This window comes from Pleurodeles waltl, chromosome 2_2 (genome assembly GCF_031143425.1).
Source record: "Pleurodeles waltl isolate 20211129_DDA chromosome 2_2, aPleWal1.hap1.20221129, whole genome shotgun sequence".
Classification (NCBI taxonomy): Eukaryota; Metazoa; Chordata; class Amphibia; order Caudata; family Salamandridae; genus Pleurodeles; species Pleurodeles waltl.
The window spans coordinates 703,740,730-703,765,113 of NC_090439.1; positions in this window are offsets into that span (position 1 = coordinate 703,740,730).

Below are 24,384 nucleotides of genomic sequence, written 5' to 3' on the forward strand. Positions count from 1 at the left end.
GGTATTTGCATGAGTTGACATACGAATTAATCGGGGCTATAGATATGGCAGTATCGTTGGATTCCCCCTTGGGGGTTATTACAGTCGATGCTGCAAAAGCTTTTGACCAGGTAAACTGGGTCTACTTGAAACTTTTGCTAAAAAAAGCTAAACTGGGAAACAACCTCTGTGGGGTAGTGAATCAGATATATAGGGCTCCTATAGCTAGAATATTAGTGAATGGGAACCTTACTGGGCCGATAGCTATAGCTAGGGGCAGTAGACAGGGTTGTCCGCTATCCCCTGTACTATTCAACTTATATATGGAACCATTTGCAAGGAAAATTTGGCGGAATATGATGATCTCTCCTTTTAGTTGTCAGGGCTGGGAGAGGAAGCTTGCTTTTTATGCTGACGATTTTTTGCTATATACAGATAATTTAGTAACTGCATTCCCCGAGATCCTTAAACTGGCCGAGAAGTTTGGTAAGGTGTCTGGCTATCAAGTGAATGTGGAAAAAACAGAGATCATGGCTTGGAATATGGAGTATAAATCTGTTTATTGTAAAAAGGAAATTAGATATTTGGGAATTTTGATACCTCAAAATATCAATCAGCTAGCGGAGAGGAACCAGTTAAAATTGTTGGCGGAATGTAAGAGTTTACTACAAGGTTGGATTCATCTTCCATTAACGATAATAGGCAGAGTAAATCTGGTAAAAATGGCTATCCTTCTGAAGTGGAACTTTTTGTTTTCTACCTCCCCAATTCCTATGCAGAAAATATATATAGAAAAAATGCAGCGCCTTATAAGTGATTCTATTTGGAGATCTAAGGGTGTTAGAATCTCTCAGAAGAAGTTACGTCAGCGTAAGGTTCAGGGCGGTTTGGCACTACCTGAGTTGCAATATTATGCATGGGCCTTTCTTCTGAAACATTTTAGACTCTTGTCTCTTGCTTCAGACTCCACGACAATGGGTTTAATGCTTAAGATAATGGCTTCTAGTATCAAAGGTGCTTCAACTAACTTTATGTTTAAATTTGGGGACCCTAAATTTTTCAAAAAGATAAGGTTGAAAATTTTGTGAGGGCTGGCAGAAAGTTGGTATCATATCAGGCAATCTGCGAAACTCACCTACTACAACATTGACGCACCTATCTGGGATTCCCCGGGAACCCCAGAATGTTTTCGAGATGTTTTGGCGCTACCGATAAGACAGGCAGGATTAGAACATTGGGGAGACTTGTTTTCGGAAGGGATTTTTCTTTCTTGGGAGGAACTGCAGTCGAAGACGGGTGGTTCTTTGTCCAGGTGGAAATTTTTACAAATAAAAAAATGGGCTCAGGGGATTAAGGAAGATGTTGGCATGTTCAACCCATTGAGCGAGATCACCCCGAGCCCACTAGGAGGTTCCCACGGAGTGTCTGCCTGGTATTGGGGGATCCTGGAAGGGGTGGATGGCAAGTTCATACTACCCAGCGATTTGTGGAGGAAATTTTTTCCAGAAGAGGCAGCTAAAAGGTGGTGGGAAGAGTCATTAAAAATGCTTTTTTGTATTGTGAAACCAGCCACTCTTAGGAAAAATCATTATTTTACGATACATAGAGTTTATATTTCCCCTGAGAAGCTATCTAAAATGAAAGGAGGGCAGGAGCTGAGATGTCCAAAGTGTGGTCTAACTCAAGCAACTGATATTCACATGTTTTGGGAATGTCCTGATATTCGACACTTTTGGGAAGGAGTATGTGAAACAATCTCAGGTATATTGAATCGGGGAATTGAACCCTCTCTCCAGTTAATAATTTTTGGGCAATTTCAAGATCAGCAGGGGCGGCCAGGTCGGGACACTATTGCAGATAAGAAGTTTGTATTTTATGCAATATTGTTGGGGAGGCGAGAAATATGCAGAAATGGACTTTAAAGACCCCTCCAAGCCACTCAGAATGGCTTAGGGATGTTTTTTGTACAGCAGAATTGGATCAAAGGATGGGGGGAAAGGATAGGATGCAGGGGAATTTTTGGATGTCATTAATGAACTGGAAATCAGGAGATTGATGCATAGATGTTTGTGTAAGTAATGCTGGAATGGAAAAGTATTTGTGATATCTGTCCAATGATTTTACACCCTGCTCTGAAATCCTCATAGAACTGGGACAGTCTGAGGATTGTTTGAGAGGAATAGGCAACCCCTGGCCGAGGAAAACTTCCTGCGTTCTGGTTGAAAAGTAAAGGAGGTTTACATAAGGCCTAGGGTGAATGAGGACCTAAAAAAAATAAAAAATAAAATAAAAAGTAAAGGAGACCAGTCAACTTTTGTAAAGGAAATCCCACTGTGAGGCGATATGTCTTGCAGCGTTTTTATCTTTGATTCGTGTGAGCTGAAAAGAACATTTTTTTAAATCTATAGATTATGTGGCAGATGATGGGTTATGTGGCAAATACAGCAAATTCATAAATATATGGAAAATACTACAGCCACAAAATCGTATAATTCCAGTAACTCTGATCAGCAGTATCATTTTGGATTTTCCAAACTGAGCATCACTGGGTATGATGATCTGCAAGTAAGTTAAAGGCTCTCCTCTGACTTCCTGCAGTTCGCAGAGTTTGTCTGCCCGCACATTCTTTTATCTTTTCAAGGAATTTACAGTGCTAAGAAGTTCCAAAAAAAGTGGCATACAACGTTATAAAAACATGAATTGCTAGTACTGCGCATTTATTTGCAAATTGAAATAGTAATTGTAAAAAAAAATAGTTTGTGCAATATACGTTTTTCACATTTTCAAGCGTTTTTGGAGTGCAAATCGACATGGAAAGTAAGAATGGGGTTTTGGTGGGTATTGCCGGAGGACTCACCGGCTCCCCCCACCTCGGGGGGGATTGGGAAAGGTGGTGCAGTTCAAGACGCGTTGGGCTATGGTGGCTCCACTTGGGCCCAAGGTATTTTACAGAGCCATTTTGAGGGACAGCCACCATTCTGAGACAGGTGATGCGGTCACTGATGGTCAGGTAGGGCATTAAAAAAATTCTCAGATTATGCATTTAAAAATTCAAAGTCCATTTATCACGTGAGCAGTCGTAAAGTCTGTCCAGCATGAGCACTCGATAGTGTCTGAGGAGAATAGCGCACTTAGCGGTAATGGTGAATTCATCTCCTGCAGCGTCCGAAGATATCAGCTGACGAAAAGGTCGAACAGGCCCTCCACCTTCTAAGGGAGGTGGGCTGTATGGACCTGGTGCAGGATGGTGCACTGGCGGGCCTTCGGCCTGCACGTAGAGCAGCAACTGGTGTGGCAGTGGCCGGTTTGGCTTGTTCACAGCCGCGCTAGGAGCACACGTACACAGGTAGAGGTAGTGGGCCGCCTGCGATTGCATCCGGCGGGCTCAGGAGCATGAGTGGAGAACAAGAGAGGGTATTCTTTCTCACCACTCCCAGGTGAAAGCATGCCAGAGAGGAAGGCTTGCCGTGTGCAGGTAGAAAGCTCGGGTGTGGTTCTGGCAGGAGGGGAGGACAGTGCGCAGTGTCGAGCTGAAGCCACATGCGGCTGTGGTAAAAGGGTAGGAGATGGGTGCGATGTTAGGGCGTGTGCTCAGACCATAATAGCAGAGAGGGGAGGAGAAGGGGAGGGGTTAGTGTGTTTTTAGGCAGAGTGGTAGGGGGAGGGAGGGACGATAGGGAGACAGAAAGCTCATCAGAAATTATAGATATTACAGAAGAGCAGGAGGATGGGCAGGAGTTGGGGGGGCCTGGGTACAGTGAAGGAAGGGCTGAGGACAAGTAGTGGCCTGAGGGGTAGGGAGGAAAGGGGAGGGAGCAGATGAAGGGGGGAAGCAGGATGAGGGCTCAAGAGTGTCGGAAGGGGGTGGGATAAACCAGAGTCAGCACTTTGGCCCACTTTGTTGGGGTGGAGTGATGAGAAAGAGAAGAAGGGAAGAGGGGGCCAGGAACAGAGAGGGGGTCTTAGGGGCACGGAGGTGGGAGCGTCCTCTAGTGGTCAAGCCCTCAGCAAGGTATATGGCCGGATCTCAACAGAGAGTTTGCGCCTTGGGGCAGAGAGTGAGTAGGGAGGGTGGCCGTCAGGTGCATGGCTGGAGGAGTTAGGAGAGTGGAGGGGCTCAGCGATAAGTGGGAGCAGGGAGAGGAGCAGCAAGGGGTGCAGGGGAATAGGAGGCCATATGTAGGACAGGAAAGGCATAGCACCAGCACACCACACCATTTTTTTCATCTGCAGGAAGCATCTTCTTCAGTAGGACATGACTTGGGTGAGCTAAGTATAGCTTGGTTGCCCTGGGATGAAGAGAAGATGGGACCAAGAGCGGCCTGCGGGATGTAATCGTCAGGAAAGTCTTTCGCCTTGGCTGGGCATATCAAGGAAGCCTCTTTGGGCCCGTTGGAAGGATTGGATGGTGCGCCTGTCGACATTGCAGCACCGAAGAGGCAACGTCCTGGTACATCGGAGTGGCATAGAGGGCTCAATATGGCCACTTGGCACCAGTCAGAAGAAGAAAACAGGCAATTACATGGGTATGGGCAGGAGGTTTTGTCAAGTTTGTTGGCACCTGGTGAGTATGGGGAATGCGACTGGTGTTCAACATGGCTGGATTTTGAAGAGGAGAGTGTAGAGGAACGGGAGATCAGGGATGAGGATGGCAAAGAGGGGGAGGAGTGGTAGTGGTGGGGGATGGGCATGGGGATGTGTGCAATAACAGTTGTTATAAGTCGCTACAGGGGCCAAACGCTGCAGGGAGTCCTGGAGACGAATGGACCACAAATAAGAAGATGCAGCTGGCTAGACGGAAGACGCCAGAGTGGCCACCGACCTTGACACCAGGTAAGGCAGTGGTGAGTGGCAACAAGTTGGTATTGGTGACTATTGAAGCTAAAGATATTGGTAGTAGTGGGGAGGCCCGCTTGATGAAAGGAGTATACATCCTGGATGTCGACGGAAAAAGGAAGTCAGATGGGGGGTGACAAAAAAGGACTGCATGGGTCATCAGGGACTGAAAAGGGGACAGTCAGGATCACTAATGCAACCAGGGATACCAAGGCAGGGGGAGCAGAGTACGGCAGCACAACAGAGACGGTGGAGGGGACGTCAGGGCCATTGCAAATTAAAGAAAAGTAAAGAGGTTAAAGTAAAGAAATTGCCAAACAAGGCCACAGCGAAGCCAGTGGGGGTCCATCTTGTGTTAGCAGCAAAAGAAAAAAATGGAAAGTGGAGAATGTGGAGATCCTAAAGCTGTTCCACAGGGCGCTGCATTCAAAAGAGGGATCGAGAGAGGAGGACTGTGAACTTGCAAAGCTCCCCAGGTGCCGTTCACTATTGAGAACTGGTCGGCGGCATTCTTAGTTTTTGCCAGCATGTACTGCAAACGGTACCCTGACAGCTCAGTTACGTTGTTCAAATAAATGGATATCATCTGGAATTATGAGGGTTATACGTGTGTGCAATAAGACGAGGAATTTTTGGGCGCACATGGCAGTAGATCCTGAGGTGTAGTACAGGGGAAATTGACTCGGACCTCTGGCAGCATACCATGGTGCTGACAAAATTTTGTACAACCATTTTAGCGACCACCGAGGAGGGGTGGGGTCAGCAGGTAAAGGTCAGTCAGGAACACAGGAGGCAGAATCATCACAACTCGGGGCATAGCCTTTTTGGAGTTGTTTCCCTTGGCAGTGGCAGTTTATGTACGGGGTCCCAATCTGGAAAACAAAAAGTGGTCTTCAGGGTCGATAACTTGGCAGTGGTGCAGGGAGTGAACAGGCAGTCTGCAAGGGACCCACAAGTGCTGCAATTGTTGAGGGTGTTTGTGCTGGGTTGCTTGCGCAATGATATTTCGTTCAGGGCAACACATGTTTCGGGAGTAGACAATAACATTGTGGATGCTTTTTCTCGTTCACAGTGGGAGAGGTTCCATGGGGCAGTGTTGTGGAGAATAGGCAACAGAAGATGCTTCTCTTGGTGGTGAATTCATTGGCGCCTTCTGCACGAAAGACTTGCGTGGAAGGCTTGTGCAATGGCATGGCAGGAAATCTTGCGTTCAGAAGCAAGAAAATGGGGGGGGGAGGGAGACCTGGCAATGGTTGGAAGATGTGGTGCAGTTCATTCTAGGTTTGATTGAGAGGAGTCCATCTAAGGTCACAATAGCAGGTAAACTAGCAGCGATTGCCTTCATGGAGAAACTGTTGTGGGGCTATGGCTGTCAGTGGGGAACTGGGTCAGGGGATGTTAGAAGGGTGGGCCAGGGAGGTAGGTCAGGTGGGTACATCTAGGCGACCAGTTACATTGGATCTGCTTAAGCAGATAGTAGCGGTGCTTCCTACTATCTGTGCAGGGAAAGGAGAAGAGCTTCTTTTCCGTACCTTAATGTCCTAGATGTTTTGTGGGGCTTTTCATGTTTCCAAGCTCATTGGGGCTAAACATTCAAGGGGGGTATCCTGGGAGGATGTCTATATCAGTCAGAAGGGAGTCAGTGTGCTTTTGCGCTGTTCAAAAACAGATCAAGCCAGAGCTGACATGTCAGTATTCTTGAAGGAGTACCCAATGGTTGGGTAATGTCCTTTGAATTTGGGTAAACAGCTGAGGGCTTGGAGCAGGGACTCTTCAAAAGGGGTATTTCGGCACAGAGATGGCCAGAAGGAAACGTCTTTTCAGTTGCTGGCTGTCCTGTGAAAATGCCTAGAGGCCTTGGGTGTGGATGAAAAATGGTTTGGAACACATTCGTTCAGAATAGGGATGGCCACAGAGGCGAGCAGGCAGGGGTGCAGCAGGAAGGCGGTTATGCACACAGGGAGATGGAGGTCTGGCTGTTACCAACTCTATGTGCGCAGCAAGCACATCTTGGGTTTTGGGGGGAGTGCCTAATGTTGTGTTTTGTTTTGCAGGTGGTGTTCCAGTGTAGGAGGCTGGCCTGGTTTGTAGTGGTACCAAGGGGTACTTACACTCTGCACCAGGTCCAGTTATCCCTTATTAGTGTAGAAGAGGTGTCTAGCAGCTTTGGCTGATAGAAAAGGTAGCTTAGCAGAGCAGCTTAGGCTGAACTAGGAGACATGCAAAGCTCCCATTATACCACTGGTGTCATATGCACAATATCATAAGAAAACACAATACACAGATATACTAAAAATAAAGGTACTTTATTTTTATGACAATATGCCAATAGTATCTCAGTGAGTACCCTCAGTATGAGGATAGCAAATATACACAAGATATATGTACACAATACCAAAAATATGCAGTAATGGCAATAGAAAGCAATGCAAGCAATGTACAGTCACAATAGATTGCAATGAGAGCACATAGGTATAGGGGCAACACAAACCATATACTCCAAAAGTGGAATGCGAATAACGTATTGACCCCAAACCTATGTGAGCTTGTAGAGGGTCGCTGGGACTGTAAGAAAACAGTGAGGGTTAGAAAAATAGCCCACCCCAAGACCCTGAAAAGTAGGTGTAAAGTGCACCTCAGTTCCCCAAAGAGCACAGAAGTCGTAATAGGGGAATTCTGCAAGGAAGACCAACACCAGCAATGCAACAACGATGGATTTCCAGACGAGAGTACCAGTGGAACAAGGGGACCAAGTCCAAGAGTCACACTCAAGTCGTGAGTGGGCAGATGCCCAGGAAATGCCAGCTGAGGGTGCAAAGAAGCTGCCACCGGATGGTAGAAGCTGTGGATTCTGCAAGAACGAAGAGGACTAGGAACTTCCCCTTTGGAGGATGGATGTCCCACGTCGTGAAGAAGCTTGCAGAGGTATTCCCACGCAGAAGGACCGCAAACAAGCCTTGCTAGCTGCAAAGGTCATGGTTAGGGTTTTTGGATGCTCCTGAGGCCCAGGAGGGACCAGGATGTCACCAATTGCGTGAGGAGACAGAGGGGGTGCCCAGCAAGACAAGGAGCCCTCTTAGAAGCAGGCAGCACCTGCAGAAGTGCCAGAACAGGCACTACAAAGAAGAGTGAAGCGGAGCTCATCCGAAGTCACAAAAGAAGGTCCCTCGACGCTGGAGGACAACTCAGGAGGTCGTGCACTGCAGGTTAGAGTGTTGGGGACCCAGGCTTGGCTGTGCACAAAGGAAATCCTGGAAGAGTGCACAGGAGCCGGAGCAGCTGCAAATCACGCAGTACCCAGCAATGCAGTCTAGCGTTGGGAGGCAAGGACTTACCTCCACCAAACTTGGACTGAAGAGTCACTGGACTGTGGGAGTCACTTGGACAGAGTTGCTGAGTTCCAGGGACCATGCTCGTCATGCTAAGAGGGGACCCAGAGGACCAGTGATGCAGTCTTTTGGTGCCTGCGGTTGCAGGGGGAAGATTCCGTCGACCCACAGGAGATTTCTTCGGAGCTTCTAGTGCAGAGAGGAGGCATACTACCCCCACAGCATGCACCACCAGGAAAACAGTTGAGAAGGCTGCAGGATCAGCGATACAAGGTTGCAGTAGTCGTGTTTGCTACTTTGTTGCGGTTTTGCAGGCGTCCAGAGCAGTCAGCGGTCGATTCCTTGGCAGAAGGTGAAGAGAGAGATGCAGAGGAACTCTGATGAGCTCTTGCATTCGTTATCTAAAGAATCCCCCAAAGCAGAGACCCTAAATAGCCAGAAAAGGAGGTTTTGCTACTTAGGAAGGAGGATAGGCTAGCAACACAGGTAAGAGCCTATCAGAAGGAGTCTCTGACGTCACCTGCTGGCACTGGCCACCCAGAGCAGTCCAGTGTGCCAGCAGTACCTCTGTTTCCAAGATGGCAGAGGTCTGGAGCACACTGGAGGAGCTCTGGGCACCTCCCAGGGGAGGTGCAGGTCAGGGGAGTGGTCACTCCCCTTTCCTTTGTCCAGTTTCGCGCCAGAGCAGGGCTGGGGGATCCCTGAACCGGTGTAGACTGGCTTATGCAGAGATGGGCACCATCTGTGCCCATCAAAGCATTTCCAGCCCTGACACCTTTTTCCAAAGGGAGAGGGTGTAACACCCTCTCTCTGAGGAAGTCCTTTGTTCTGCCTTCCTGGGCCAAGCCTGGCTGGACCCCAGGAGGGCAGAAACCTGTCTGAGGGGTTGGCAGCAGCAGCAGCTGCAGTGAAACTCCGGGAAAGGTAGTTTGGCAGTACCCGGGTCTGTGCTAGAGACTCAGGGGATCATGGAGAATGGCATTGGGGTGACAATTCCATGATCTTAGACATGTTACATGGCCATGTTCGGAGTTACCATTGTGACGCTATACATAGGTAGTGACCTATGTATAGTGCACGCGTGTAATGGTGTCCCCGCACTCACAAAGTCCAGGGAATTTGCCCTGAACAATGTGGGGGCACCTTGGCTAGTGCCAGGGTGCCCACACACTAAGTAACTTAGCACTCAACCTTTACCAGGTAAAGGTTAGACATATAGGTGACTTATAAGTTACTTAAGTGCAGTGGTAAATGGCTGTGAAATAACGTGGACGTTATTTCACTCAGGCTGCAGTGGCAGGCCTGTGTAAGAATTGTCAGAGCTCCCTATGGGTGGCAAAAGAAATGCTGTAGCCCATGGGGATCTCCTGGAACCCCATTACCCTGGGTACCTCAGTACCATATACTAGGGAATTATAAGGGTGTTCCAGTATGCCAATGTGAATTGGTGAAATTGGTCACTAGCCTGTTAGTGACAATTTAGAAAGTAATGAGAGAGCATAACCACTGAGGTTCTGGTTAGCAGAACCTCAGTGAGACAGTTAGTCATCACACAGGGAACACATGCAGGGCACACTTATGAGCACTGGGGCCCTGGCTGGCAGGGTCCCAGTGACACATACAACTAAAACAACATATATACAGTGAAATATGGGGGTAACATGCCAGGCAAGATGGTACTTTCCTACACCAAGCCCGACGCACGGCTTATTTCTATTTGGGTGGTGGGGCATTCTTTCATAAAATACACTCAGCGTGAAGCGATGGCTAGCAGCTATGGAAGGAACCTGGGATTGGATCGAGAGTGGTATCAAATGCGTTGGGAGGGAAAAGGGGGGGGTATGAAATGGCAGGAACTATTCTTGTCTATAGATAGGTTTAAGTCCGGAGGCCAGTGTCTGGACCTGCTATTAATCCACCTGGGTGAGAATGACCAAGGGGACCACTACAGACCACCACCTGTGATGCAGGATCCATGCAGTTCCGGAGGAGAGCAGATCCACGCAGCCGGTCGTCGTTGCAGTTGGTGCCTGCAGATGCAGGCGAGTGACTCCTTCACTCCAAGGGAGATTCCTTCTTATTTCTTGTGCAGGCTGAAGACTCGCCACCCTCAGAGGATGCACATCTGGGGAAATGTTGCAGTTGCTGGAAGGAGCCAGAGAAACAATGTTGCAGAGCGGAGTCATAGCTGAAGTTGCAGATTGTCAGTTCCTGGAGGGTCGAATTGCAGTCCCAGTGGCCAGAAGATGAAATAAATGATGCAGAGGAGTCCTGCTGGAATATTGCATGTTAAATCTAAGGACCCACCCCAGAGGGAGACCCTAAATAGCCAAGGAAGGGCGTTTGGACACCTAGCAGGGTGACTACCTATCATGAAGGGGCTGTGATGTCACCTACCTGGTCTGGCCACTCATATGCTCCCAGGGCCTCTGCCCACCTTGGATTCAAGATGGCAGAATCAAGTGGACACCTGGAGGAGTTCTGGGCACTATCCCCGGGTGGTGATGGACAGGGGAGTGGTCACTTCCCTTTCCTTTGTCCAGTTTTGTGCCAGAGCAGGGTCCGGGATCCCTGGCCTGGTGCAAACCGGTTTATGCAAGGAGGGAACCAAATGTGCCCTTCAAAGCATTCCGGTGGCTTGGGAAGGTTACCTCTCCTAAGCCATTTAACACCTATTTGCAAGGGAGAGGGTGTTACCTCCCTCTCCCCCAGGAAATCCTTTGTTCTGCCTTCCTCTGCCTGAGCTAGGTCAAGCAGCAGAAGGGCAGAAACCTTTCTGAGGAGTGGCAGCAGCGCAGACTGCCTGGAAAATCCCCAGAAGACTGGTTTGTTGCAATGCTGGGGGTCCTCTAAGGAGCCCACAGAGTGCATGGGATCATAGAACCAATACTGGCAACAGTATTGGGTTTGATAACGACATGTTTGATACCAAACATGCCTAGGTTCAGAGTTACCATTATGTAGTTACCATTATTTAGCTGGACACATTTTACCCGTGTACTGTGTCCAGCACATGGGTAAAATGGTTTCCCCGCACATACGAAGTCCAGGGCAATGGAGCTGGAGCTCTTAGGGGTACCTCTGCTCATGCAGGGGTGCCCGCACACACAGGTACCTGCACCCTGCCTTCTAGACTAGGACGGCCTACCATAGGGGTGACTTACAGTGACCTAATGCAGTGACCTGTAGTAAAAGGGTGCATGCATTGTTTCACTCAGGCTGCAATGGTAGGCCTGCAGACACATTTTACATGGGCTCCCATGAGTGACATAATACATGCTGCAGCCCATAGGGAACCCCTGGTGCCTCAATGCCCTGGGTACCTAAGTACCATATACTAGGGACTTATATGGGGCACCAACTACATTTTGAAGGCAAGAGCACTATCACTGGGGTCCTGGTTAGCAGGATCCCAGGGAAAAAAATCTAAGCATACTGTTAGCAGGCAAAAAGTGTGGGTAACCATGCCAAAAAGAAGGTACTTTCCTATAAAATCCCCCTCCAAATGAAGGACAATAAGACTAACCTTGTACAGTTGAGTCTTCTTCGTCTAAGTGCAAATATCTGGAGAGTCCGTCTGCATTGGAGTGGTTACTCCCAGGTCTATGCTCCACTGTATAATCCATTCCCTGAAGGGATATGGCGCACCCTATCAGTTTGGGATTTTCTCCTGTAATATGTCTACATTGCAGGCCCTCCGGTACTTGAGTTGCAGGTTGTGAACTCAAGTGTATTAGAGCAGGACACGATTGCTGTCCCTGTGGCTCAATAGTAGGGCAGGGTTGCTGTCCTAAGGTTTGTAGAGCAGGACGAGGTTGCTGTCGAAAAGGCTCTAGAGAAGGACAGGATTGGTGTCCTAAGTTTTGTGGGGTGGGGCGGAATTACTACCCCAAAGATTCCATGAAAGGACAGGATGCCTATTCCAAGTTTTCTAGAGTAGGACAGGGTTGTGATTCTACTCTAGGTTCATTCCAGATGGATTCTTTTACCCGTAGGTGTTCAGCTGTTATATCCTTAGGCTCCTTTTGTGGAGGTTCCACCCAGGGAGTAGGTTTCTCCCTCAGAGGAGTGGGATCCTCAATGGGAGTTTGGACAGGGTGTAACTCTGTATCCTGCCTGTCTCTGTTGTTAGGAGTTTCTTGGGCCATTATTGCAGGCAGGCTTCAGGGATCCTTACTGTCTTTGCTTTATATCCTGTGTTGTGGCTAAGGCAAGGAGGTGTTTAGTGATGCCCAGCATGGCTGCTTGGGCTTGAAACTCTACTTCAGCTCAAGCTGAGGTCTCTAAATCATTACCTAAGAGGTACTCTAAAGGTAAGTTAGAGGATACTACACCTTTTTAGGGCCAGTAACCCTACCCAAGCTAAAGTCTACCATAGCTATGGGGAGGCACCAAGTGGAGTTATTCACATCAGTGACTTGGTGCCTGTGACCAAGGTATTGTTCAGGTGACACCAGTTTTTCAGTTACTATGGTGACACTGGCACCTGTGTCCCTGTAGGCCTCAACCTCAACACCTTTTGTCAGGGGATGCTGCTTGGACTTATCCATATTAAGGGTACAAGCAGCTATGGTGGCAAGGCCACTGTGACCCTTAGAGACAAGAACTGTCTCAGGGGTTTCTATGTCTACCTGAGGGCCCACTACAGTCCTAAAGGTGACCCCAACTTCATTTTTGGGCTTACTACTGCTACCACTATTGTTGCAGGTGCTAAGGGTTCTAGTGGTAGTAGTAGTATTAGTAGTAGCAGCAGGCTTGGTGTTACTTTTAGGACAAGGGCTGTCACCTGCCCTATGGCCTGGTTGCCTACAAATGTATCTCCAAGGTTTTTGGTTGGAATAGGACTTAGACTTACCCCTAGAAGTGTTTTGTGGGCCTGATGAAGACTCTTTTTGTTTGGCTTTGTCCCTATCTTTGTACTGAGGCTTACCTGTTTCCTTCTTTTTGTGGTCACCCCCTGTGTGAGTCTTTCTACTCACCCTGGTGCAAGCCCACTTGTCTGCATTCTTTCCCAATTCTTGGGGGAGATCAGATCAGAGTCCAAAGGGAATTAATGCAGCTGATCAGAAATACAGTTATTCAAAATGTACTGCCTCAGAATCAAATTGTATACGCCCTGGTAGTCACTAACTTTGCTCCCATGCAACCAGCTTTCCCAAGCTTTAACAGAGCAGTCCACAAAATCATTCCAATCTTGGGAGGACTACTTTTTGGTTTCCCTGACCGTAACCCTCTTTTGCTCAGTAGTTAGACCAAAACCATCTAAGAGTGCATTTTGAGTGATGTTTAATCATCTGCATCTTCTTCCCTGACAGTAAGGTGTTTGTCTCTGCCTTTGTCAGAGAAGGAGAGCCAGAAGATTGCTTTCCACTGTCTTTGGGGGACCTTCATACTTTACAGGCCCTCTCCATAGCAATGAACCATTTATGATTATCATCTCCACCTTGTAAGGTGGAACTATCTTGCTCAAGTTCCTAGAATCATAGGAGTCCCCCCTGGCCCTGGTGTCCCTAAAACTAAGATTGCTTCCACCATGGGGAGCTAACCCCAAATCCTGTGTCTCCCTCTACACTGCTAAGGCCTCGCTATCTAGGGCTCGCTGTTGCTGCTGCAGCCTCAGCTTGGCCTCCTCCAACCACAGTTTCCTAAGCTCCCTATCTAAGGAATCTTCCCCACAGTTGGAGCAGTGGGTTCTCTCAGATACTGAGGAGACATGGGTGTTGACAGAGGAGGACCTCTCCCTTCTTCTTGGAACTCTCTGAACCAACCCTCTATGAGTAAAGGTGGGTGTTAGAAATGGGGTCTTTGGTTGGCACTCAGGTTACCCCCTGTCGAAGCAAGGACCCTCACTCTAGTCAGGGTAAGTCACACACAATCCAAATTATCCTGTGCCCACCCTCTGGTAGCTTGGCACTGAGCAGTCAGGCTTAACTTAGAAGGCAATGTGTAAAGTATCTGTGCAATAAATCATTCAATATCACCATATAGCACCACAAAAATACACCACACAGTGTTTAGAAAAATATATAATATTTATCTGGATAAATGCAGGTCAAAACTATCAAAGATGCAATAAGTAAATGTAGAGATATCACTGAAAAGTGATATAAACGTGGTCATTACAACCCTGGGGTTGGTGTTAAAGTGGTGGTAAAACCGCCAACAGTCCAGCGGTAAAAAAAATGGAATCACGACCATGGCAGAAACGGCCAACATAGATAGCCACTTTAACAGTCCGACCGCCACGGCGGTACAAACAAACACCGCGGAGGTAACCGCCAACAGACAGGCAAAATACAATGTACCGCCCACAGTATTACAACAGGCCAATCCGCACCTTTCCGGGGCGGATTCACCACAAACAAAAACACGGCAGAAACAGGACTTGGAAGGGAAAACGCTCACCTCTACACACCCCATGAGGAACCAGGACGCCATGGAACCGGAACTCCACATACTCCCTACATTTGTCTTCCTGCTCCTCTACCAGGAGCATGAACGCCTGTGGCGAAGACCACGGTGAGTACTGCACCTACGACACAGGGGAGGGAAAAGAGAGTGACACACACACGCAACACCCCCAGCCTCACCCACGACAACACACACACTAATACATCATGATACATTGCAGTTACACCTCCCAACCCCCCCAGAAGAATGCAAAGACAAAAGGAAATGAGTTGAACGTTTGTAATATATTAAAATTCAGTATTCAAAAAATATATATACACTATTAACAAATATGTACACCAATAATACAAGTCCAAGGTATTCCACCATTAAAGTCAGTGGACCACTGGGCCCAAAATGCATGGGCGAGGCCCATACAAGATACCCGATCAAAATGGAGAGAACACTGCTGGGGCATCAGTTCGAACTACAACAGGCACCTCAGGAGGAAGGGAAGGGGGGCCACCTCAGCCGGAGGAGCGCACGACGCCAGATCCACGAGGGGGCTCCATGCCCATTGATGTATCCTGGGGAGTGCAAAGACACAGTCTGTCAAGTCTCTACAGTGGGTGGTTTGCCCACTGCTTTATCCTGGGGAGTGTAAAGCCACAGTCTCACAAGTATCTCAAGTGGGTGGTTTGCCCACTGCTTTATCCTGGGGAGTGCAAAGCCACAGTCTCACAAGTCTCTCAAGTGGGTGGTTTGCCCACTGCTTTATCCTGGGAAGTACAAACCCACAGTCTCACAAGTCTCTCAAGTGGGTGGTTTGCCCATTGCTTTATCCTGGGGAGTGCAAAGCCACAGTCTCTCAAGTGGATAACAGTCTCCACTGGTTCTGGAGGGGGCTTTGTGCCCAGAGTGCTTCATCCTGCCAAGGACTGAGGTAGTGGATGGGATTCTCCACTGGTTCTGGAGGGGACTTTGTGCCCAGACTGCTTCATCCTGCCAAGGACTGAGGTAGTGGATGGGATACTCCACTGGTTCTGGAGGGGGCTTTGTGCCCAGAGTGCTTCATCCTGCCAAGGACTGAGGTAGTGGATGGGATACTCCACTGGTTCTGGAGGGGGCTTTGTGCCCAGAGTGCTTCATCCTGCCAAGGATTGAGGTAGTGGATGCCTTTCTCCACTGGTTCTGGAGGGGGCTTTGTGCCCAGAGTGCTTCATCCTGCCAAGGACTGAGGTAGTGGATGGGATACTCCACTGGTTCTGGAGGGGGATTTGTGCCCAGAGTGCTTCATCCTGCCAAGGACTGAGGTAGTGGATGGGATACTCCACTGGGTCTGGAGGGGGCTTTGTGCCCAGAGTGCTTCATCCTGCCAAGGACTGAGGTAGTGGATGGGATACTCCACTGGTTCTAGAGGGGGCTTGGTGCCCAGAGTGCTTCATCCTGCTCGTGGCGGCCCCAGTAGCGCCATAGCTTTTGGTGCTCATTGGCCTGCGGTGCTTTTGGTGGCGGTGTCCTTGGCAGCGGTGCTTGTGGCGGCGGTGTCCTTGGCAGCAGTGCTTGTGGCGGCGGTGTCCTCTGAAGTGGTGCTTGTGGCGGCGGTGTCCTTGGCAGCGGTGCTGGTGGCGGTGGTGTCCTTGGCAGCGGTGCTTGTGGCGGCAGTGTCCTTGGCAGTGGTGCTTGTGGCGGCGGTGTCCTCTGAATTGGTGCATGTGGATGCAGTGTCCTTGGCAGCGGTGCTGGTGGCTGCGGTGTCCTCTGAAGTGCTGCTTGTGGCGGCGGTGTCCTTAGCAGCGGTGCTGGAGAGGCGGTGTCCTCTGAAGTGGTGCTTGTGGCGGCGGTGTCCTTGGCAGCGGTGCTTTTGGCAGTGGTGTCCTTGGCAGCGGTGCAGGTGGCGGTCTTGTCCGCCGTGCAGGTTTTCTGCGACTTTCCTGTCTTCCTGTGCCCCTTCCCCACCTTGGATGGTGGCACAGCTGTCTTCCCACTCCCAACTGTACTCCTGGGAGAGGCTTTGGTGGTGGATGTTTTGCCTTTCTCCCGCCGGGCACTGACCAACTTTTTATGCTTTTGAGGTGGGGGACTGTCCGTGGTCCTGCTCCTTGGCACACTGGCTGCCCTGCTGCTTGGCACACTCCAGAAGCCGGTTACTTCTGGCACCACTGTGCCCGGTGATGTGGTGGCTGAGGTGCTGGGTTGGGACCTGGAAAGGCGGGCCCTAGGGGACTGAAGGGGTGGGGGAGGTGAGGGGAAGAGGTCAAGGTTGGACAGGAAAAGTTTCTTGGACACACTGGGACAGGTAGATGGAGGGGGTTTGGGAGTGGAGGAAGAGGTAGAGGTTGTAGGGGGTGTACGTTTGCTGACTTTGGGTGAAGGTGTATGGGCTGGAGGCTGTCGTGAGGTGGATGGCTGTTGGGTGGGTGTGTGGCTGCATTTGTGTACCTTGGGAGGTGGGCTCACAGACACACTGGTAGAGGACACAGGGGATGTGTGAATGGTAGTGGGGTGGTGAGTGCAAGTGAGAGGGGTGCGGTGATGAGTGTGCTGGTGATGGAGGTAGTGGCTGAAGATGTAGTGCATGCAGGTGTGAGTGGAGATGAGACTGGGAGGGAGGAGGGTGACGTGGAGGAGGGGGACACAGTGGAGGCAGTGGATGTTGGTATGTGTGCATGGGTATGGTGCTTGTGTGAGTGCCTGTGGGATGTGTGGTGCTTATGTTTGCCAGAGCTTCCCTTGTGTGTTGAGGTGCTTGCATGCTGGTCTGATGGTGTGCTTGGGATAGGCTGAGGTACAGGGGTTTGGGTCTGGGTAGAGGAAGATGGAGGGGGGAGGCTGGACACAGGGACAATGGCTGCCATCAGTGCTGAGGCCAGAGTCTGAAGAGCTCGCTGTTGGGCTGCCTGACCAGAATGAATGCCCTCCAGGTATGCATTGGTCTGTTGCAACTGCCTCTCTACACCCTGGATGGCATTCAAAATGGTAGACTGCCCATCAGTGAGGGACCTGAGGAGGTCAATGGCCTCCTCACTGAGGGCAGCAGGGCTGACTGGGGCAGGGGCTGAGGTGCCTGGGGCGAAGGAGATGCCCACCCTCCTGGGTGAGAGGCCACAGGGCACACGCTGAGGAGCTGCTGGGAGGGCGGTGCTGGTAGGGGGGGTGGCGGCTGTACCTGTAGATGCGGTGGGCACAGAGGGGCCCGCCACCGCAAGGGAGCTCCCATCAGCAGACGAGTCCGTGTCGCTGGTCTCAGCTCCTGTCCCCCCCCGTGGAGCTCCCCTCGCCCTCCGTCCCACTGGTAGCTTCAGACTCCGTTGTCACACCCTCCACGGCCATGTGGGATGCAGCTCCCTCCTGCTCCGGTGCCACTGCTCCTCTGCCTGATGATGCTAATGCACACAAGAACAGGGAGACCACAAAAAGGGGGGGGAGACATAAGAAAGACATGTTGAGTGCATGCAATACCGCTACCGTTGGCGGACACTACAGACACAGAAGCCCCCTGCACTACGCCGTGCACTTTGAATTTCCTAGTTAATCACAGGGACATGGGTTACAAGGCCTATGCCCGATTGCTGCACACATCGAAGTCACAGGAGCCTGACTAGGTGTAGTTGGCTCTGAACACAGGTGGGTTTGGGTGCCACAGGGCCTGCCTTACGATGGGACCTTGCCTACAAAACTCGCCCTGGCCTAGGGGAACTCACAGCCCACCTCCCCCACCCAGACACCTCCACTGCGTGCAGAATCAGCTGAATGTGTCTGTACTCACCCCCTTGTGGCTGCTGTGATGCCCTTAAGCGCCCATCCAACTCTGGATATGCCACCGCCAGGATCCGGAACATCAGAGGGGTCATGGTGTGACAGGCACCCCTCCCACATTGGGAGGCCAACCCCAGCTGGGCCTCCACTGTCTTCTTGCTCCAGCGGCGAATGTCCTCCCATCTTTTATGGCAGTGGGTGCTCTGTCTGTGGTGGACCCCCAGGGCCCGGACTTCCTTGGCGATGGCACGCCAAATATCCTTCTTTTGGTGGGCGCTGACCTTAAGGAATAGTACAGGAGACAAGGAGAAAATATAACCATCCCCACCATCACAGTCATTGGCCCGCATCCCTACCCTTGCCATGACGCACATGCACTCACGATCATTTCATGCACAGCTCATTCTCCCCACCCCATCTTCCATCCACACCACTCCACACAGGCATTGCCCATTCAGCATGTTCACAGTGTACTCACCTGTGTGTCTGGAGGACCGTAGAGTAGTATGTACTGGGGGAGGACCCCATCCACTAGTTTCTCCAACTCCTCCGTGCTGAAGGCAGGGGCCCTTTCCCCAGACACATGAGCCATTGTCTCTTCCAGACTGAGGTCACAGTAGCACTTGCAGTGTAGGTCCTCTCCTGTCAGGTTTCAAGTGATTGAACAGAGAAAAGATGGCAGTCACGTCTGCGGCGGTGCGTACCGTTACCGCTGGCGTACATTGTCATTGGCTCCTCGGACCCACAGGGTCCAATGTTAACCAATGCAGGATTGCGCAGTGGTCTACAACCACCTACCGCGTCGGTGTACAACGCCAGCGCAATCATCTCATATCTCCTTGTCCCACATTACAGGTCAGGCAGCCGCCATTTCAGGGGGCCACATGGCATTTATTTTAAATGCGTCACACATATCTAGGCCTTGCATACACACAAATACAGGCACATAGCAGTTTTAAAAAACTGAGGAATAAAGTTGTGTATCTCAGTGTTGGTTGAATCTCTGCTCACTGTTCTCCTCCATATAGCAAGTCCGCTGGGGCAGATGAGGAGGTGGCGGCATCCTCCGGTGTACAGACCGCTGGTGGACCTGTCGACAATGGAGGAGCGACATGTAATTGTCACCTACAAACTTGATCCTGGAACTGTGTGCCCATTTGGAGCCAGACCTGATATCAGCTATCCGCCATCCCACAGGAATCCCCCCTCTAGTGCAGGTCCTGTCAGTATTCCATTTCCTGGCAAGTGGGTCTTTTCAAACGACAGTGGCCATAGCATCAGGGATGTCCCAGCCTATGTTTTCCAACGTGTTGTCCAGAGTGTTGTCTGCCCTGCTGAAACACATGCGCAGCTACATTGTTTTCACTCAGGTGGAGGATTTGCCTACAGTGAAAGGTGACTTCTATGCCCTGGGACATATCTCCAACATCATAGGTGCCATAGATGGGACACATGTGGCCTTGGTCCCCCCCGCAGGAGTGAACAGGTGTACAGAAACCAGAAGAGTTACCATTCAATGAATGTGCAGATGGTGTGCTTGGCCGACCAGTACGTCTCCCATGTGAATGCCAAGTTTCCTGGATCAGTGCATTACGCTTATATTTTGAGGAATAGCAGCAAATCTTATGTGATGGGGCAACTCCAGAGGCACCATGTGTGGCTATTAGGTGAGGACATGGAGCCTATACAGTGTGACTAGGTGTCTGGGGATGTCCCTAAGAGTTAGTGTGTGTCTAACAGATTTCCCTCGACATTTGCAGGTGACTCTGGCTTCCCCAACCTGTCATGGCTACTGACCCCAGTGAGGAATCCCAAGACAAGGGCAGAGGAACGCTACAATGAGGCCCATGGGCGAACTAGGAGGGTTATAGAGAGGACCTTCGGCCTCCTGAAGGCCAGGTTCAGGTGCCTCCATCTGACAGGTGGTTTCCTATTCTACTCACCAAAGAAGGTGTGCCAGATCATCGTGGCCTGCTGTATGCTTCACAACTTGGCTTTGCGACGACAGGTGCCTTTTCTGCAGGAGGATGGTCCAGATGGAGGTGTTGTGGCAGCTGTGGAGCATGTGGACAGTGAAGAAGAAGAAGCAGAAGAAGAGGACATCGACAACAGAAACACGGTGATCCAACAATACTTCCAGTGAGACACAGCTAAGAAGACATCACTGCCTGCTACATCTGATATAATTGTTCGACCTCTCATGTGTCTGTCACCTTCACCCAGTGTATGGACCCTGAGTTGTCACTTTCCCTTTCAATTTCACAGATGTGGGTCCCACTGTGTGACATCTGCTTTGTTTCCTCGTGGACTAGAGCTGTGTGACATAGGTATGTTGACAATAAAATGGATATGTCCTTTTTACACAGTTATTGCAAATACACATTTATGAAAGCACAGACTGACTCCAGACTGTTTTGTGCTTTAAGGGTGTTTATTTAAGTGCTAAATATTGGAGGGGGTTGTAAAATGGTCAGGGGTGATGGTGGAGGAATGTCCATAGCAGAGTCCAATCTATTAGTCTCACAGGTGCATTGTCCAAAGCAGTATAGGAAATGGAGCTACAGCAGTTTAAGGATGGACAGGGTGACAAAGTGGGACAGAAATGGGGCATTGTCCTCTGTCTTCGTTCTGGATCTCAGGGACCGCTTGCGGGGTGGTTCTCCATCTGCAGGGGGTGGGGTGCTGGTGTCGTGGTCCTGTGGCGGTGCCTCCTGTCCACTAGCTCCGGCGGAGGTGGTGGGCAGTTCATCGTCCAGGCTAGTGTCAGGGGCCCCTTGTTGTGCCACAGTGTCCCTCCTGGTGTTGACGAGTTCCTTCAGCACCTAGGGTGGTGTTGATGGATTTGAGTTCCTCCCTGAACCCCAAATACTGTTCCTCCTGTAGCCGCTGGGTCTCCTGAAACTTGGCCAGTACCGTTGCCATCATCTCCTGGGAATGGTGGTAGGCTCCCCTGATGTTGGAGAGGGCCTTGTGGAGAGTGGGTTCCCTGGGCCTGTCCTCCCCCTGTCGCACAGCAGCCCTCCCAGTTCCCCTGTGTTCCTGGGCCTCTGTCCCCTGAACTGTGTGCCCACTACCACTGCCCCCAGGTCCCTGGTGTTGTTGGGGTGGTGGGTTAGCCTGGGTTCCCTGTAGTGGTGGACACACTGCTGATTGACGTGTCCTGGGGACAGAGGTATGGGCCCGCTGGGTGGGTGCTGTGCTGTTGTTTCCAGAGGGGGGAGGCTCTGTTGTGGCTTGTGCCAGTGTGAGGTGAACCGACTTTCCCGAGGTCCCAGATGGGCCGGGCTGGTCATTTAGATCCAGTTAGACAGAGCTGCTGTCATCACTGTGGGCCTCTTCTGTGGGTGGAGTGGACATGTCTGGACCCTATTTACTCACACGACAACAGAAAACCTTGCTGAATGGCCTCACATTCCCATTAGTATAGAGTGTAGTCATGGTGCTCAATACATTCTGAACATGCCTGTTGTCAAACATGTATTATGGAACAAGAGACCTTGTACCAACAACTTATAGCTCAAATTAAGAATGGAGCACACATGTCTGGACCCTCCTGTCCGGTGACGTTGGGTAGGGGTCCTGCAGGGGTGTAAAGGCATGATTATTGCATCTGTGTGTGGCATGGTGTGCAATGGGTGGGTGACCCTGTACCCCAGTACTTGCATTCTTGTGTGGGACCTTGTGTGATAATTGTTTAGGGGTGTGTGTGGGTATGTGCAGTGGCCATACATTGGTGATGGGTGTCCATGCTTTGGTGTTGCATGCAGGGCTTGATGTTGGGATGGGTGGTTTGTGATAGTGGGACATATGTGAGAAGTTGGAGTGATGGGGGTGAGGGCGAGGGTGGGGGTATGTGATAGCATGCAGGTAGGGTGGGGGATGTAATAGTTAAGATTTGACTTACCAGAGTCCATTCCTCCAGCTACTCCTGCGTGGCCCTCAGGATGCAGTATATCCAAGACCTACTCCTCCCAAGTTGTTAGTTGGGGGGGGAAGAGGTGGGGGTCCGCCGCCAGTCCTCTGATCCGCAATCTGGTGTCTGGACACCACGGAATGTACCTACCCCCATAGGTCGTTCCACCTCTTCCTAATGTTATCCCGTGTTCTTGGGTGCTGTCCCACTGCGTTGACCCTGTCCACGATTCTGCGCCATAGCTCCATCTTGCTAGCTATGGTGGTGTGCTGCACCTGTAATCCGAATAGCTGTGGCTCTACCCGGATGATTTCCTCCACCATGACCCTGAGCTCCTCCTCAGAGAACCTGGGGTGTCTTTGTGGTGCCATGGGTGGTGAGGGTGATGTGTGGGGTGGTGTGTGTTGTGATGTGTGGGGTGATGTTTAGGGGTGTGTGGTGTTTTGTGCGTGAATGTTGTGTGAGTGATGGTGTTGAGTGCCTGTGGATGCTAGTTTGTAGATGGTGGTGTCTCTCTCTGGCATTCAGTGGCAATTGTGGTCGTAAGGGTTTATGGGTGATGTGGGTGTGAGTTTTATATTGTATTGGATGTGTGGGAGTGGTGTGTGTATGTGTGTCAGGTGTGTGTAATTGGAAATGTCCAATGTGGTAGTGTTATGTAAATGTGTGCGTATTTTGAGCGCGGCGTGGATTTGTGGGTCCTGATAGTGTGGGCGTATTCCTGTTGGCGTGACAGTGGAGGTTTTGTTATCGCCAGTTCATCACTGACCTTTGGTGTGGCGGACTTGTGTGGGTGTCTACATTTTGGCAGATTCCGAGCTATGGGTCATAATAGCTGTGGCGGAATTCCGCAGCTGCGGCGGTGTGTTGGCGGTCTTCTGCACCGCGGTAAGCGGCATTTACCGGCAATGTTGTAATGACCCCCAAAGTGTCTTAAGTCTTTTAAAAGTAAACAAAGTCTCTTTCAAGCACAAAGTACCTGGTTTGAAAAATCTCCACAAAGGGCCGCAGAGGAGAAGTGTAGAAACAAAGGGGTGTGCGTCGATTTCTTGGGCCGCACACAGTGATGCGTCGTTTAGTTTCCACACAGGGACGGATGATTTCCGGTGCTCGGTCGTGAATCCTCTTCGGCTTGCGGGGTTTTCAGATGCTCCAGGGACGGTGTGTGGTTTTCCTGCACTGGCAGGACGAAGTCACAGGAGCTGCGTCGATCTGATGGGCGTTGCGTCAAATGTTCTGCCGCGCGGCAGGAGCTGAGTCGATTCCTCTCTGGAAGTTGGGCTGTGTTGTTCTGGCTATGCATCGATCCAGTGGGCCATGCATCAAATTTCCAGTTGCTACGCTGCTGCTGCATTGATCTTCTTGTTGCGAAGTCAGGCTGTGTCATTCTGGTTCGGTGTGCAGTGAAATTGTCACCGCAGTGCAGGCTGTGCATCATTTCTGGCAGGCTACGCGTTGAATTTCACCGCACAAGTGAAGAGCTGAAGTCTTTTTGGTCCTGAGACTTCAGGGAACAGGTGGCAAGCTCTATCCAAGCCCTTGGAGAGCACTTCTTCACCTCAGCCAGAGAGCAGCAAGGCAGCAGGGCAACAACAAGGCAGCAGTCCTTCACAGAAAGCAGTCAGGTGAGTCCTTTGGGTAGCCAGGCAGTTCTTGGCAGGATGTAGGTACTGGTTACAAGTTTCTTCTCCAGAAAGTGTCTGAGTTGGTAGGGGCAGAGGACCTGTTAATATACCCAAATGTGCCTTTGAAGTGGGAGACTTCAAAGAGTGGCTTAGAAGTGCACCAGGTCCCCTTTCAGTTCAATCCTGTCTGCCAGGGTCCCAGTAGAGGGTGTGGCAGTCCTTTGTGTGAGAGCAGGCCCTCCAACCGCTCAGCCCAGGAAGACCCATTCAAAATGCAGATGTATGCAAGTGGGCTGAGTATCCTGTGTTTGGGGTGCGTCTGAGTGAATGCACCAGGAGCTGTCAGCTCAACCCAGCCAGACGTGGATTGTAAGGCACAGAAAGATTTAAGTGCAGAGAAATGCTCACTTTCTAAAAGTGGCATTTCTAAAATGGTAACATTAAATCCAACTTCACCAGTCAGCAGGATTTAATGTCACCATTCTGGCCCTACTAAATATGACCTTCCTACTCCTTTCAGATCAGCAGCTACCACTCAAACAATGTATGAGGG